The following is a 12,356-nucleotide window of genomic DNA, read 5'->3' on the forward strand; positions in this document are numbered from 1 at the left end:
AGGTTGCCTGGACAATTGACTCTCACCAACATTAAAAGTGGGTAGGCCATATAAAATCAAAAGAACAAAGAACAAAGAATTGTTCACTGAGAATTGGCCCCTTAATGGGCTTAATTGCCCACTTAATTGTTGGTGGACATGCTCGGACTCCTCTGCGTGGCCATCGAAAGTAATGATGCATGCGAGTACAATGACACTGGAACACATGCCCCATGTCTTCTCATGTAGCTCCAGGTCAGGAGCACACTCACATATTCAACATAAAATTCTGGCATATGTTCGTTCCTCCCTCTTTTAGAAAGTGAGCTCTCTTCTTTATAGATGTTGCCAATCAATGCTCTGTTTCTTATGTGAAAGAAGACTAGCGGTGATTAATAAAATGTTGAGCCTGACTAGTAGCACGCATCAATGCATCAATATTTCAACAGCCATTTTCACAGACATTGATGCACATATCTGCTACCGCCATGTGAAACTAGTGCCACTATCTCTAAATTGATGTAGTGGCAGAACTCTACTACGTGCTGAAAGAACATTAGCGGCTCACACACAGCACGGGGCTAGCATAGTCAGGGACACAAGGGAAACTGCAAGCTTGCTACTTCCCACTTCCAGGCCCCATAAAATTGACTTCAATTAATATAATACCATATTGACAAAATTTAGTAGTGACTTGCATGAAAATTGTCAGTAATAATTAATCAAAAGCCACAATTTTAACTTGGACCTGGCAGGTTGAGTTTAACAATGTGCTGCCAACAGCTTGAGCCATTTTAACACTTGGCTCTCAATTAAATACACATGACAGACTGCCTCCCAATCCAGGCATGAATCATACAGCCTGTCAGACTCTCACATGCCACTTAAGAGTAAACCTTCTGAACAGCATTGAAAGAAGGAATGCACCTCTGAAAGTGAGGTTGTATCCCTGCTTGCTATATTACTGGGCAAGCTAATTTTGCTGGTCTTTCCCTGCACTGCAGCACCAGTCAGAAAGATACAGAGAGTGAACAAGTTGAGTAGAAGAACTGCCCGTATCCCCTCTCCCAGTCTCAGTCTCAAAAGTTTTAACTGATGAATTAGGGGAGGGAGTCCTCCTCTTCTCCATCACCTCTGTAAGTACCCCAAGAGTAAGAGTGGTCCAAGCCTGGACAATGACATTCCCTACACCCCCTCCTCCCAGTGTCATTACATATTCCTACCTCAATATTAATATTTTTAAGGCAGAGCTAGATAGATTCTTGATTAATAAGAGGGTGAAAGGTTATCGGGGTAGAAGTTACAACCAAATCAACCACGGTCTTATCGAATGGCCTATTCCTGCTCCTAATTCATATGTTTGTATGTTTGTATGTTCATATGTTCGTATTTAACCATTGACTGTCTTATCAGATTATGTGCACATAACTTACTTTTTCATAAAATGCAGACAGTTTATGAATACTATAACCAAAACTGAATCATAAATTCCATGAAGGCAGGTTCCAGTGTCTGTATGAATTGACTTGAAAAGGATAGGTTGGGAGTGGCAGTGGCAAATAAAGAATAATAATCAAACTTCACACTGTTGGCAGGGAAGGGAACCTCACCTACCCAGACCACATATTGGGAATCCAGGCATCCTTTCCGACAATTAATTTTAAATAGTTGGAAAATCACGCATCAAAATTTCTGATGCACAGTTCTTGTGGGTGCAGCTCCCTCAAAACTCTAAAGAGCCAGAATTCTGAGGTACTGTGCAGCTCAATTACTGTTGCTATTTCAAGGCACTGTTGGTATCAATGTGGCCTAAAATATTTCCCACATTAATTTTTCCATTGTAAAACTTAAACACCTTTCTACTCTATCTGTGAATTGAACAATTTGTACAGAGGAACTATGAATACTTGGGATACAGCCATAATTAAATACTGGCAAGTGGGTAGAAACCATTGGAGCCAAAAATGAAAAATAAAAACGTCTGGTTCTTTTGACAGATTTTGTGCAGAAATCAAATATTCCATTGTACTCATCAAGGGATCCTTTCATAGTGCTCTAATTTTCCCTGCCATTATACTATATATATGTCATTTGTTATTAATGTGTTTTTACAATGCTGAGAGTGAAATCTGTGTTGCACCATCCCAGGACAATTGCTATTATGAACTGTTAAATTCAACTACCACAAAAATCAAATGAGTCTGCAAATCAAGGAAATCATAATCAATGTTTCCATCCCCTGAAGCACAATTCTTCTGTCACTCAAAACTGTCATAAGAACATAAGAAATAGGAGCAGGAGTAGGCTAACCAGCCCCTCGAGCCTGCCCCGCCATTCAATAAGATCATGGCTGATCTGTCGTGGCTCAGTTCCACATTCCCGCCCTCTCCCCATAACCCTTAATCCCCTCTCTTATCAAAAACCCATCAACCCGCTTCTTAAAAATATTTAGCGAGGTAGCCTCCACCACTTCAACTGGCAGAGAATTCCAGAGATTCACCACCCTTTGAGTGAAGAAGTTCCTCTTCAACTCCGTTCTAAACCGCTCCCCCTTTATCTTGAGGCTGTGCCCCTTAGTCCTACTATCCTTTCTGAGCGGGAAGAGTCTCTCCACCTCTATCCTATCCATCCCATTCATCATCTTATACGTCTCAATGAGATCTCCCCTCATTCTTCCAAACTCTAACGAGTACAAGCCTAATTTATTCAGCCTCTCCTCATAGCTCAACCCCCTCAACTCCGGCATCAGCCTAGTAAACCTCCTCTGCACTCCCTCCAAGGCCAAAATATCCTTGCGTAAGTACGGCACCCAAAACTGCACACAGTACTCCAGCTGCGGTCTCACCAATGCCCTATACAGCCGCAGCAAGACCTCCCTACTTTTATATTCAATCCCCCTCGCTATGAAAGCCAGCATCCCATTCGCCTTCCTGACCACCTGCTGTACCTGCAAGCTGGGTTTTTGCGACTCATGCACAAGGACCTCGAGGTCCCTCTGCCATTATTACCCTCTCCTAAAAGTTCATTCATGTACCTTCCACTTACATTAGTTACTGTCATTACTATCCTATCTGCTATCTTCCTTTCTTCCCAAATATTATTGTACATTTTATCACCTCTCAATCTGTGCACCACTCTCTTGTAACTCATTGGTTCAGCTTCTGCCTTTTACAAAAGTGTTCCTTTGTGTTCCACATAAATACATCCTTTGTGACCGTGATCTTGAAACACAAGTCCTCCTCATCCTCCTCAACTTCACAGCTTTATACGTGGTGAGCACACCATCCTCTTTCAAATCCTCCCCAGTGACATGGTAACAGGTGCCAACACAAGAACAAGTTATAGCAGAACCTGCTCCTCTCCAATTGGTCTCTTCAACCATCAGCAAAATGAATGGATTGGATTTGCAGCATGTCCATCATCATACATAGGTGATAATCCCATCTTCATTTCCTGTTCCTTGATGACAATGCCTGCAGATATGTGGTCAGCTTCCATATCTACACTAATGACAACCAGCTCAATTTCCTTCACCCATAAATAGTCTCTGCAACGTCAGACTATTTGTTCAAAATTTAGTCCTTTTTAAAAATTATTTAATGGGATGTGGATGTCACTGTCAAAGCCAACATTTGTTGCTCGTCCCTAATTGCCCTTAAAAAGATGGTAGCTAGCTTATTGAACTGTTGCAGTTCCTCTGGTACAGGTACACCCACAGTGCTGTTTCTGAGGAAGTGCCAGGATTTCAACTCTGACGCTCCATGGTGGTGTATGGTTTCAAAGGAACTTCCAAATGGTGGTGTACTCATGCATTTGCTGTTATCTTTCTAGGTGGTGGTGGTCATAGGTTTGGAAGGAAACTTGGTGAGCTCCTGCAGTGCATCTTGCACTGAGTACATGAACTGCCACTGTGCGTCGGTGGTGGATGGAGTGAAAGTTTAAGATCGTGGATGGGGTGCTGTGGAAATGGAAAGTATTCCATCACATTCCTGACTTGTGCCTTGTAGATGGTGAACAGAACCTTTCTGTTCAAGGGTAACACCCAGTGTGTCGATAGTGGGAGATTCAGCTATAGTAATGCAATTGAATGTCAAGGAGAGATGGTTAGATTCTCTGTTGTTGAAGATGATCATTGTCCTGGCATTTGGTGTCACTTGAATGTTATTTGCTATTTATCAGCCCTAGACTGAATGCTGTCCAGGTCTTGCTGCGTGTGGACATGGACTGCTTCAGTATCTGAGGAATTATGAACGGTGCTGAATGTTATACAAACATTAAACAGCATCACCAATTCTGACTTTATGATGGAGGGGAGGTCATTTATGGAACATCTGAAGATGGTTGGGCCCAAGACACTACCCTGCAAAATTCCTGCAGCAATGTCATGGGATTGAAACGATTGGCTTCCAAGAATCACATCCATTTTCCTTTGTGCTCGGTATGTCTACATCCAGTGGAGAGTTTTCCCTTGAATCCCAATGAATTCAATTTTGCCAGGGATCCATGGTGCCACATTTAGTCAAATGCTAATTTGATGTCCAGGGCAGTCACCCTCACCTCCTTTCTTGAGTTCAGATCTTTCCTTATCTATGTTAAGACCAAGGATGGAATGAGATCAGGTCTGAGTGACCCCAGCAGAATGAAACTGAGTATCAGTGAGCAAGTTATCGCTGTGTCAGTGCCATATGATAGTAATTTATTTGTAAGATGCCTTTGAGTGATAACAGCATGGTAAAAAAGGTGTGTCATATGATCCAGTCGCTTATGAGCAGAACACAGCTCTATGCTGATGTCTTCATGTTTTCGATCCATTTTGTATCCTCAGGCAGTCCTTTAACAATCTGTACCTCTGTTCTGCCATTCATGCATTCTGATCATTTAATGGACACTTTTAGCACCTTCTCAGCCTTCTGTATCCTCATTTATATTCTCTTTCCAACCCTTGCCCCACACCGCTACCCCCCCACCCTCATAGTATAAACCTCCACTGATCCTCTTTGCTCTCAGCTCTGACGAAGAGTCCTCTAGATTTGAAACGTTGGCTCTGTTCTCTCCCCACAGACCTGCTGAGATTTTCCAGCATTTTCTGTTTTTGTTTCTATCGATGTATATCTGTTCTCACATGCCTATTTTAAATAAATGAACCTACAGCCTGTTTACATAATCCATTATGAGCGATAAGAACATGACGTGGTGTTCAGCAGTGGGCAAACAGCATGGCGGCAAGATTTAAGCACAGGTTCTGGCATGGTGAACAGTCTTAGATGGCATGATGTGACCTTTGACATTTAAGTCAAAACACAGTGAAAACCATAAGACCATAACAGCAGAATTAGGCCATTCGGCCCATCGAGTCTGCTCTGCCATTCAATCATGACTGATATTTCTCTCATCCCCATTCTTCTACATTTTCCCCATAACCTGTGATCCCCTTATTAATCAAGAACCTATCTATCTCTGTCTTAAAGACATTCAATGACCTGCCCTCCACAGCCTTCTGCAGCAAAGAGTGCCACAGATTCACTACTCTCTGGCTGAAGAAATTCCTCTTCATCTCCATTTTAAAGGACTGTTGCTTTAGCCTGAGGTTGTGAAGTTGCTACATTGGTGACTGTTGAAGGCGCAGTGTGCTGACTGAACAGATAAACCTTGAAGATATATTAAATAGAAAGCTGGTAAGCAAACAAACCCTTCGAGGAGAGATTGCAGTATATAACCTGGCAGTTCCATAAGCAGCACAGGGCATCGAGAGAACCAGCATCGGGTTAACTCTGTCAGGTAAGGTGAGTCACTGAGGCATGGCCAATCGACAGTAAGAGAGTCAAACAAAGGAAAAAACAAACAAAGCCATCATAGAAATGGGTCAGAGAAGGCCATGATTATAACAGATGGCTTTGGGAGTTGCTAAATAATAAATTAAATAAAACAAAGTGGCAGGTCAAATGAATTTTGTCAAAATGTCCACAAAATTGCCCAGTTTGAATTGGAATACAGCTGATGTACTATCTGAATTCAACATGTTTGAACAGCATACACAGCTGTGGTTTCTTGATTCAGGTGTGTCTGAACCAGACAAGCAATTCATAAGTATATGCCCAGCAAATGGGAATTGAGGGATAGACTGGCCAAATCCATCAGCAATAAAAGCACAAGAGCTAAAGGATGCCAAAAGATATGGGGTGGAATTCACTGGCCGTGTTCAGCCCAAGAATTCCCACCATGGATTTTATGGGGCAAATTTTCCCATTCCACCCACCATGGGAATTGTAGCAGGCGAGGGATGGACCATGAAAAGGTCCGTTGATCTCAGGCAGGATTTTCCAGTTTCACGGTGAGCGCAGCCAGAAAATCCTGCTCTGTATCTATCTGAGACAGCAGACAGGATCTCAGTTTAATATCTCAGTTGAAAACAATTCTAACAATGAGGTATTCACTCAATATTGCATTGAAGTTTCAGTTTAGATCATGGATTCAGAAGCAGAAGTGCTATCAAACTGAGTCAAGACAGATTAACTGTATTCCTGCAATTTTTCAATATGGACTGGAAATGGGTAATATGGAAAATACACTCTTGTATATCAACTTTAGGAAGAAAATCCACATTAGTGTGAATTTGAACAATAAAGAGACTGTCTTTGCCTTTTGGGAGAAGGTTAGGTTTTCAATCTATTCTGCATTCACACCAAAATCAAACAATGAAGAATTTATTAGTTGATGCGCTACTAGGAACTAACTCCCAGACGCATTTAGTTTTGGATTCACACCACTCATAATTCCACTGGTTTAAATCCAGTGTAAAAGAAAATAGAGCAGTGTGCAGACAGGGAATAATTTCAGATTGGTAGCTATAGTATCCGTTTGCAGCTGCCTTGTTTGTCCAGGCAGTTGCCCAACTGGCATGAACACTTGTTATGTTTCATAGTAGATTTGACATCCACAGAGATTTCTGAAGGAAACATTTCAGATGGATTTCCTTGTCATTTTCTTTTCCATTGGCAGCTTTATCTCACTCGATTGCCTTTAGATCTCTTCCTTCACTTCAAATGATACTTTTCTCAGATACTCATCTACTCAAACCTATGAGCACATTCTCCAGCGAGCTAAATCAATAAAGTGTCTCCTATTCCTGGGAGACACTGTTGCTGCTTTCCAAAAGCTCAAATAAACTGAGACACCCTGATTTCCTCAGATTGAGCTGTTCTCTCTTACATTTTAGGAAACCCTTTTATTTAAATCAGTTCTCTCCATGTGAAAATGTGTATAGTGAAGTTGGCTTGTGATTTGCAAGATGGAGTGAGCCATTACCCCTTGACATTCAATGGCATTACCATTGCTGAATCCTCCACTATCAACATCCAGGGAATTGCCATTGACCAGAAACTGAACTAGACTAGTCGTATAAAAGATGTGACTATCAGAACAGGTCAAAGGTTAGAAATTCTGTGGCAAGCAACTCACCGTCTGATTCCACAAAGTCTGCCCATCATCTACAAGGCACAAGTCAAGAATGTAATGCAATACACTCTTGCACTTATATGGATGAGTGCAGCTCCGGCAACACTCAAGAAGCTTATCACCATTCAGGACAAGGTAGTCCACTTGATTTCTAGCCCTTTCACAAACATTCAATCCTTCCACCACCAACAAACAGTGGCAACCATGTGTACCATCTACAAGATGCACTGCAAGAACTCACCAAGGTTCCTTAGGCAGCACTTTCCAAACCCATGACCACTACAAGCTAAAAAGGCAAAAGCAGCAGTTACCTGGGTACACCATCACCTGGAGATTCCCCTCCAAGTCACTCACCATCCTGATTTGGAAATATCATAAAAACCTTATGGTGCAGAAATAGGCTATTTGGCCCATCAAGTTTGCACCAACAACAATCCCACCTCAGCCGTATCCCTGTAAAACCATATATTTACCCCACTGACCTACGCATCCCAAGCCACTAAAGGGCAATTTAGACTAGATCAAAACTCAAATCTATTCTGGCAGTGGTGGGACTCAAACCCAAGCCTCCACAAAGACTGGAGCCTTAATCTAGCACCTTAGACCACTCAACCATGCTATCACACTTATAACACTTTTCCTTCATTGTCAGTGGATCAAAATCCTAGAATTCCCTTCCTATTATCACGGTAGATGTATCTTCACCTCAGGGACCGCAATGGTTCAAGAAGGCTGCTCACCACCACCACCTTCTCAAGGATCATTAGGGAAGGCCAATAAATGCTGGTCTAGCTGCATACCTTAAGTGAACAGAGAGTGGTTGGGTGTGGAATGCACTGCCTGCTGTGATAGTGGAGTCGGACACCTTAAGAACTTTCAAGCGGTTTTTGGATAGGCACATGGAACACACCAAAATGACAGGAAGTGGAATAGCTTGATCTTGAGTTCAGACATAGTTCCACACAACATTGAGGGCTGAGGGGCCTGTACTGTGCTGTACTGTTCTATGTACTATGTTCTATAAAAACACAAGAACATAAGAACTAGGAGCAGGAGTTGGCCATCTGGCCCCTTGGACCAGCTCCACCATTCATTAAGATCATGGCTGATCTCTTTGTCGACTCAGCTCCACTTACCTGCCCGCTCACCATAATCCCTGTTCAAAAGTTTATCTCTCCTTGCCTTATAAACATTCAATGAGGTAACCTCAACTGCTTCACTGGGCAGGGAATTTCACAGATTCACAACCTTTAGGGTGAAGAAGTTCCTCTTCAACTCAGTCCTAAATCTGCTCCCCCTTATTTTGAGGCTATGTCCCCTAGTCCTAGTTTCACCTGCCAGTGGAAACAACCTCCCTGCTTCTATTTTATCTATCCTTTTCATAACCTTATACGTTTCTATAAGATCCCGCCTCATTCTTCTGAATTCCAATGAGTGTAGCCCCAGCCTACTCAATCTCTCCTCATAAGCCAACTCTCTCAACTCCAGAATCAATCTAATGAATCTCCTCTGCAGCCCTTCCAGTGCTAGTATATCCTTTCTCAAGTAAGGAGACAAAACTCCATAGTAGTACTCCAGGTGTGGCCCCACCAGCACCTCATACAGCTGTGACGTAACTTTGCTGTTTTTAAACTCTATCCCTCTAACAATGAAGGGCAAAATTCCATTTGCTTTCTTAATTACCTGCTGCACCTGCAAACCAACTCTTTGTGATTCTTTCCCAAAGGCACCCAAGAAAAAAGCCTGATGCTCAGTGGAGCGCACAATTTATCTGTTCACAGTTGATGGAGCAATAACGTTGACAGCTTCATGCATACAATTATGACTGCACCAAAAGTTGCCTCCTTCAGTAAAATATTGTTTCATTCCAAAGCTCAGGACTGCATGCTGAGGAGCCAATTAAAGCTTGGGGCAACCACTGCACAATTGCAATGGAGAAAGGCCGCTGTCTAAGTCCTTTCAGTTATAGAACATAGAACAAAGAACATAGAACATTACAGCACAGTACAGGCCCTTTGGCTCTCGATGTTGTGCCAAGCTATGTCCGAACACAAAACCAAGCTATCCCACTTGCTATCATTCTGGTGTGCTCCATGTGCCTATCCAATAACTGCTTGAAAGTTCCTAAAGTGTCCGACTCCACTATTACAGCAGGCAGTGCATTCCACACCCCAACAACTATCTGAGTAAAGAACCTACCTCAGACATCCTTCCTATATCTCCCACCATGAACATTATAGTTATGCCCCCTAATAACAGCTACATCCACCCGAGGAAATAGTCTCTGCATGTCCACTCTATCTAGCCATCTTATCATCTTATAAATCTTTATTAAGTCGCCTCTCACCCTTCTCTGCTCTAAAGAGAAAAGCCCCAGCTCCCTCAACATTTCCTACTCTCCAAACCAGGCAGCATCCTGGTAAATCTCCTCTGCACTCTCTCCAATGTTTCCACATCCTTCTTATACTGAGGTGACCAGAACTGCACACAATATTCTAAATGTGTCTCACCAAGGTCCTGTATAGTTGCAGCATAACCCCACAACTCTTAAACTCAAACGTCCTGTTAATAAATACTAACACACTTTAAGCCTTCTTCACAGTTCTATCCACTTTTGTGGCAACCTTCAGACATTTGTGGATATGAACCCAAGATCTCTCTGTTCCTCCACATTCCTCAGAACCCTGCTGTTGACCCTGTAATCCGCATTCAAGTCTGTCCTACCAAAATGAATCACCTCGCACTTATCAGGGTTAAACTCCATCTGCCACTTTTCGGCTCAGCTCTGCATCCTATCAATGTCTCTTTGCAGCCTACAACAGCTCTCCACCTCATCTACTATTCCACCAATCTTGGTGTCATCAGCAAATTTACTTTCAGCCCCCTCTCCCAAGTCATTGATAAAAATCACAAATAGCAGAGAACCCTACACTAACCCCTGTGGTACACTGCTGGTAACTGGCCTCCAGTCTGAAAATTTTCCCTCCACCACCACCCTCTCTTCTATGAGATAGCCAGTTACTTATCTTATCCAATCAGCCAAATTTCCTTCTATCCCACACCTCCTTACTTTCTTCACGAGCCTACAATGGGGAACCTTATCAAACCATTACTAAAATCCATGTATACGACGTCAACTGCTCTACCTCCATCTACACGCTTAGTTATCTCCTCAAAGGATCCAATCAAATTTGAGAGGCAGGACTTACTCCTCACAAAACTGTGTTGACTATCCCAGATTAAGCTGCATCTTTCTAAATGGTCATAAATCCTATCTCTCACAAACTTTTCCATTAACTTACTGACCACCGAAGTAAGACGAACTGGCCTACAATTATCAGGGTCATTCCTATTTCCTTTCTTGAAGAGCGGAACACCATTTGCCACTCTCCAGTCTTCTGACAATCCCTGTGGACAGTGAGGACCCAAAGATCAAAGCTAAAGGCTCCGCAATCTCATCTCTTGCTTCCCAAAGTATCCTGGGATGTATCCCATGTGGCCCAGGGGACTTATCAACCCTTAGGTTTTTCAAAATTGCTAATACATCTTCCCTCAGATCATCTACCTCCTCCATCCTATCAGCCTGTATCACACCCTCATCCTCAAAAACATGGCCCCTCTAATAGTGCACCAAGAGATGTGGAATTGTATAGAACTTCCTCGGACTGTATGACTCATATTGAATGTGTATAGTGAATATTACATGTGTATAGAAGCACCTCAAAGTGCAAGTTAATCTGGGTAAACAACTTAAATATCATTGAACCATTTGTAATGACTATTTGATATGTTTGCAATGTTTCTTTGACGGTCTTGAAGCACCTCAAAATGCAACATGATCCATATAGAAAACTGGAATATTATTGTACTGCATGCTGGCCACTTTTGAAATGTTTGTAATGCTCTTCCAGATATTTTAGGAAAAAAGTATATTTTTGCAAAAAGAACTGTCGAATTAAAGTTTATTTATTAGTGTCACAAGTAGGCTTACATTGACCCTGCAATAAATCCCCTAGTCGCCATACTCTGATGCCTGATTGGGTACATTGAGGGAGAATTTAGCGTGGCCAATGCACCTAACTAGCACATCTTTCAAACTGTGGGAGGAAACTGCAGCACCCGGAGAAACCCACACAGAACAGGGAGAACATGCAGATTTCGCATGGACAGTGACCCAAGAGGAAATCAAAACTGGGTCCCTGGAGGTCTAAGGCAGCTGTGCTAACAACTATGCCACCATATCCAGCCACCAAGGTCTATCAATTTGATTAGAATACCGGCAACTCACCAGTGCTACTACCAATGCTGACTATTGCTGAGGCTGCAGCGCCATGCAGAGGGCATCTCAATGACCAAGCTACCTTGAAGAGACTTGAAGTAGGTTGATCTGGGTTCAGACAGGCCAGCCCAGAGTATCAGGGATGGGTGGGAGGGGCATCTTGAAGCACCAGGGGACTGGTTACATGAGGGTAGCTATTAGTAACTGGGGGACCACTCCAGAGTCATCTAGGAAGCATCAGGTTTCATTGGGTTGTTATCCCATTCAGTTGTGGTCTCTCCTGATGCCAGCGAAATGGCCTCGAAGGTGAAAATGGCTCCTTAATTTGTCATTGAGAAAACCCAACTGATTCCTGGCAGGCACACAGACTACCATCTTTCTCACCAATATAGTATGGTGGTGTGAAGATATCAGGCTCCCCTCTTGGTGCCTTCCTTTGCCATTCTTTTACCCTTTCATCCTAGCTCATCCCCAAAGGGTCTGAAAATTCAGCACACCAATGTTGGCACAAGAAACACCAAGCATTTCTAGCAACCGGTATGCAACTGAGGCAGTGTAAATATGAATGCCTTTTTTGGGTGTCGCTGGCTAATTTAATGCCCATCCCTAATAACCCTTGAGAAGGTGAACTGTCTTTTGGAAC

At 42.7% G+C, this 12,356-nt stretch overlaps 1 protein-coding gene across 1 annotated transcript in view; it reads right to left on the reverse strand.

The window, feature by feature from the left end:
* Positions 1-12,356, reverse strand: part of LOC145347037 (chloride channel protein C-like) — an 86,821-nt gene that overhangs the window by 23,676 nt on the left and 50,789 nt on the right. The window lies entirely within an intron of this gene.

The sequence above is a fragment of the Carcharhinus amblyrhynchos genome, chromosome 8 (genome assembly GCF_965287045.1).
Source record: "Carcharhinus amblyrhynchos chromosome 8, sCarAmb.v2.hapA, whole genome shotgun sequence".
NCBI classification, from domain to species: domain Eukaryota; kingdom Metazoa; phylum Chordata; class Chondrichthyes; order Carcharhiniformes; family Carcharhinidae; genus Carcharhinus; species Carcharhinus amblyrhynchos.